Here is a 6,000-nt window from a genome sequence, read left to right on the forward strand (position 1 = left end):
ATTATATATTGCAATGTGAAGATGGCGGAGTCCTGGTTCTCTGGGAGCGCTCTGTCTCTCTATGGCTGGGGCTGCCTCTGTACAATGGGATAAAATTCAAGTTCAAGTGCGGACGTGACGTTTAATCTGCACTAGAGACAAAAAGACCCAGAGAGTAGGAGCACTGGGGGCGACTAGCGGTGGCTTTTTAACATTGTACCCTGCAAGAGAACAAGAAACGCCACTCGCACACACCGCACACACCGCACACGCACACGCACACACACCGCACACACACCAACTCCGGCACACGCAGGGCTCGCCGCCGCTCCGGGCTTTGTGCGCTGTCGCTTTCAGCACGCGGAGCGCCGGCGGCCAGGGAAAAAGAGGGGGGAAGGAATAAATCCGCATCCTCACGCACGGCCAAACTTCCCCGAGCCCGGCGCCGGCCGCAGCGGGGGCGGCTCGGGCGGGGGAGGCTGCCGGGGTCCGCGGGGGGCGCGGGGGGCGGCGGCGGCGCTGCCCGCCCGTGCCGCGCTGCCCGCCCGTGCCGCCGCCTCGCCGCTGCTCATCGCTCTCCGCCACCCCGGCTCGGCGCTGGGTCCTGCTCCCTCCGTCCGTGCCCAGGAACGGAGGCTCCCCAGGGGTCGCGGGCTGCTCTTCCTTCCCTCCAGGCGCCGCCGCAGCTCCTCGGCGGCGAGCGCGTTCCCCCTGCATTTCTTTCAAACAGTTTTACAACAACACAAATATCTGTGTGGGCTGGGGAAAGGGATTTTTTTCCCCCTCCTCTCTCCCTACCCGAAGTGCGATGGTAGCGGGACACGCGCGCACACCCGATCCGCACACGCACACACGCTCCGACCTTCTCCCACCCCCCAACCCCCCTTCCCTTAAAATTCTGGCAGAGACTATTTTTCCTTGGAGAAATTAAGTCTCAGCCACGAACGGAGAGACGCCGAGCTCCCAGGAGCTTCATCCCAGTGCACTTGTCCTTCTATTTCACACGCAGGTAAATGTCCACAACTGCGTGCGTTTCTAACTTGGAAGATTCTTGGAAACCAACTTTTTCCCCTCTACCTCCGCTCTCCCGGCCCATCTCCTGGGATTGTTTCTCTCTCTCCCTCCTCCCTCGATAAGTAAACAGTTCGGTGCAAACAGCTTTTCAGCACCGGCTCTGGCCAGGGCGAGAGGAACGGGGAGAGGGGAGGCCTGGGGGCTCGGAGGCAGATGGAGCAGAAAACCAAGGAACCAGCCTGGACCCGGAGCCCACTTGGAGACCCGCGCCGCACTCGTGTCATTTACTTTCCACGTTAAATAAGTGATTTTCGTATTAAATCGCATGCGAGTCTCGAGGGGACCAGAATTCATCTCGGTGCCCTTAATCAGCTTTGAGGAGAATTTGGCTAAACAGCATCGCTCTCGCCTCCTCCAGCAAATCTGCCTCTCCCTCCCCACGCCCGCCCGCCCGCTCAGAGCTCTCGTTCCGGCACTGCCAGACCCCGCAGCCCGGCCCGGCGAGTGCCGAGGGCGGCGGGCACCCAGCCCCGGCCGGGGGGCGCCGGGCCAGCCTGGCCCTGCCCTCCGTGCCCGATCCCGGCCCTCCGCCTCCACTAGCGCTCGACAAACACGTCCAAGACCATTAACGGCGCTTAAACTGCTGCGATTGTTCGCCCCGTGTGTTTGGTGTGTTGTGCGGGGTCCTGCAAAGGAAAATGACCGTGGTGGTGGCAGGGGCCCCGCCGCTGGGCAGGGAGGAACAGTTCTACGACCCCGGGGCCCCGAGGGGAGCACCCACTCCTGCCCTGCGGGGCAGCCGCGTCCGAGTCGGGGTAAAGGACGCGGCATCATCGCGGGGGAGCTGGAGGGGAGAAGACGCTCCCCTCGCTGACCTCCACCCCCGCGGGAAGGGGCCCGGGCCGATCAGCGGGGATGGAGCTGCCCTCACGGCTCTCCCCGCTTTGATGCCGCTCTGCTCGGGCTGGCGGGGCCGAGAGGCTTTTGTGTGGCTGCGCTGCTGCGCTCAGCGCGGCCCGGCCCCAGGCCACGCCGCGGGGCTGCGGCCGCGGGGCCCTTGCGGGGTGCAAAGTCCGGCCGCCGGCGGCCGCCGCCGTTCTCCGGCGAGCTGCAGGGAGCTGCACCCGTCGGGAGCGCGGCTTATCGGGAAGTTACTGGGCATCATCTGTTGATTAACCGGTGTCTAACAGTGGGCACCGAGAGCAGGAGATAAGGGCCGGCAATGATTGACCGGGCGGACTCCCCGGCTGCCCAGGGCAGCGGGGCCGCCGCAAGTCCCCTCCCGCTTCTCCGGCTGCGGGCAAGGCTTCGGGGGCTGACCCCCAGCCTGCCTCCTCCTCCTCCTCCGAAAATACATCCCAATAGAGGAAAAAAAAAATTCCAAAGTGATTTCTCAGTCTTCTCTTTCCTCCCCTGTCTGGCACTTGTGATCATTAGCACTGAAAGCTGTTAATGTCTTGTCTCACAGCTCCCCCTTTAGTCTCTCCGCTCTCGCGTTCAAAGCCAGATCAATAGCAGGCTCTTTCTAACCTTGACCTATCCCTCGACCTGCCTCCATCTGCAGCTGGCCCCGCGCTTCTCTCTCTTCCCCAGCCGCCGCAGCAGCCTCTTGAGAGGGTCCAGGGTCCCCGGGGGCTGCCCGGGCGGCGGCGGCCCCGGCATCGCCCCGCTTTGTCCCGAGAGCGCGGCCGTGCTGGGCGCCCGCCGCCGGCACCGGGGCTGAGCCCCTCCAGCCGCCCCCGCGCTGTGCTGGAGATGAGGCCGAGCTCCGGCCCCGCCACCGGCCTGCGAACTGGGGACAGCAGCTCCCCACGACAACAACAAAACACACAAAACCCCCACAAAAATATGTCTAAAAGAAAGGAAAAAAGGCCAAGCAAAATGGGAGCATAATCTGCAAGGAAAAAAACAAGGTTTTTGCTAGCTTTAAAAGTACTATGGTCCCTTGTTTTAAATTAGGGGAGAGAAAGTACTCTCTTGCACTAAATATCTTGTATTAAGATAATAATATTTTCTGTTTCCATAATATGTAAGGGATTTGAGGAGTTGTCAGTGAGAAACACCATCCTTATAGGGAAAAACAAGCTCATCTGATGTCAAATATTCCATTTTATCCTGTGTACAGCAAGGCATGCTGAGTCGAGAACTCTCAGCACAGAGGCTCATCTTCTAGGTTTCTAGGTTTCTCTTTCTTTTTTTTTTTTTTTTTTCAATGATGCAAAGTCTTTAGCTAAAATTTGGCACGGATATAGATGCATAAATAACATCAGCATCAGTGTAAAGAGGAAGTCCCAGTATTCTCATGGAGGACAATCTTGATGTGCCACTTGGACATATTTCTAATGCATTTCCACTTTCCATTTGGTCAACCAAGTTTTCAGTGGAAGAAAAATTGTAGCTGCAGATTCTGTGTGATGTCATTTTGGTTTCTGCTCAGTCTTTAATGTAAAAGCTTAGAGGTAAATTGGTTTTGATACAGGTGTGGAAGTTGGGGTGGGGTGGGGGGAGAGAAGAGAGGGAAGGAAGGAAGGAAGGAAGGAAGGAAGGAAGGAAGGAAGGAAGGAAGGAAGGAAGGAAGGAAGGAAGGAAGGAAGGAAGGAAGGAAGGAAGGAAGGAAGGAAGGAAGGAAGGAAGGAAGGAAGGAAGGAAGGAAGGAAGGAAGGAAGGAAGGAAGGAAGGAAGGAAGGAAGGAAGGAAGGAAGGAAGGAAGGAAGGAAGGAAGGAAGGAAGGAAGGAAGGAAGGAAGGAAGGAAGGAAGGAAGGAAGGAAGGAAGGAAGGAAGGAAGGAAGGAAGGAAGGAAGGAAGGAAGGAAGTTTGAGACAATCTTGCATAAATGAGGCTGCTGTCCTCATTCTCTTTGAATCTTTAAATGTTGCTGCTTGGGAGGGAAAAAAAAAGGAAATAAACAGAGGGCGTTGATCTGTTCGGCTTAGTTAGCCGCTCCACCTTGTGAAACGGCACAGAAACACAGGATCTAACCAGATCATATTTACATACATATTAATAAAGCTCCCGAGGTGGCAGTTCAGCCTTCACATACAGAGCAAGGATCTCTGCGAGTTCTCATTTTAGACTCATAAAAACAGATAAAAAGAGGTCTTTTGGGCTTCCCCGAATATTTTTCTGCAGTGGTTTTATATCATTTCTGAAAATTACATAGTTAAGTGGCATCAAATTTCTGGGTGATACAATAACTCAAAATGTGTAATTTTTTTTATCAAATCACTTTGCAGCCATAAACAGAGCTTCAGAACCTCAATTAGAGGAATGATTTGGTGGGGTTTTCATTTATGGCAAACAGTAAAATTGTTCTTGTTATCTATTCAAATATATATAAATTGCAACATTTATTCACTTGATTTTCTTTTCCATGACACTGGTGCATTTGAGAGTGCAGTGAAATAAAGGCTTAAAAGGATAATGTATTATCCCCTGCCCCATTCCCAAGACTTTTTGGACTGAGGCAAAAGGGATGAAGATTTTGCTGTGTTTTCAAGACATTTGGTGTCCCCTTATTTTTGGTGGTTGTGACTTGCTGATGTTTCTAGGAGTGAATTTAGAAAATGAGATTTTTCTCAACATTTACATTCTAAACCTTCCTTGGAGTCTCTACCTCAGTCAGCGGTCTGTGAGATAACAGTCCAAATGCTGGGGCTGAATTTTCCCCTACACCTATTTTCAATAAAAATAAACAAGACCAAAACAATGCCACTTCTCAAAAGGAAAAAAAAAAAAAAAAACAGCAACAAAAAAAAAACCAAACAGAAAAGCAAAAAAAAAACCAAACCACAAAACCAAACCAAACATCAAACAAAAACCTTTATGGAACCAGCAAGCCAGAACAGAATAAAAACTGTTTTAATTTTGAGGCTTTTTAAAAATCACATAAAATGCAAGATCAGTCCATGTTTTCCTTCTTTTAAGCAGCAGACTTTCTGACAGTAGATATTCAGTTGTGTCCCCACTGAAATCACTTGCAGGACCTTAGGGACTGCAGAGACAGCCAAACCTGCCCCCACATTTGTGACTTGAGGTTCCTTCTAAAAGATAGCAATTCTCTCCAGCACCTTCTCTCATCCTGCCAAGGACTCCCTTCACCTGTGTGCACATGCTGACAGGCAGAGATAGAGGGGAACATGCTTTACAAGCATCCAACACAAAAAGGAGTCAAGCTTTCCATCTGCTATAAGTACTCCATCCCACCATGAATGCCATTTGTGCATCCACACAGCACCCGCTTTAGGACAAAAAAATATTTGAAGGAAGATGGGCAAAACCCGCTGTTGCTGGGGAGGCTTTTTTTAAAAAAACTGGCACATCTTTTCTAGCTACTTCAATCCAAGGATTGTTTTTGCCTTTGGAAAACAAATGCCATCATTGCTTGGTGCAGTAAGCTGAGTTTTGTGAAGCAGCACTAAATTCATCCAAAAAAAAAAAATCCCTGAAAACCCCCTGAAAACAACAGAGCTTGAGGGCTATTTTTGTCTGAAGAAGTACTTTTAAAACTTAGTCCATTATAGAAATGCATAACATAGTCTTGCACGAGAGATTCATGTATAAGTTGGCTGGCATGTGATGGGGACAAAGAACCCCTTTTCCTTCCACAGGTATTCCTCAGAACTCACACAAGCTGAAATTTGGTACGGCTCTCCTCTGTCTTCAAGTGCAAGTTTGAACCAATTTCTTCTCTTTCCCTTCTCAGATCATTTTAAGAGGATTTGAAACCTTTACATTGTTTAAAATAACAAAGGCCTCTAAGCTCTGAATGTTGCAATGAAATCTTCAGCTTGAACTAATGACAGAAACATTCCAGCCTGTCTCTTGTGAATCATGAAAATCTCTGTCTGAACATCAGAAGAGAGCAGCAACCCATTCATTCTTGTTCTTTTTCCCTCTACCTTCATCCTACATTATTTTATTTAAATAGGGTATATCCATAGTAACAAATCAACATGGTTGTTATTATTATTTTTACTATTTTAACTTGTGCAACGGAACTCAAACAG

This window comes from Molothrus aeneus, chromosome 6 (assembly GCF_037042795.1).
Source record: "Molothrus aeneus isolate 106 chromosome 6, BPBGC_Maene_1.0, whole genome shotgun sequence".
Lineage (NCBI taxonomy): Eukaryota > Metazoa > Chordata > Aves > Passeriformes > Icteridae > Molothrus > Molothrus aeneus.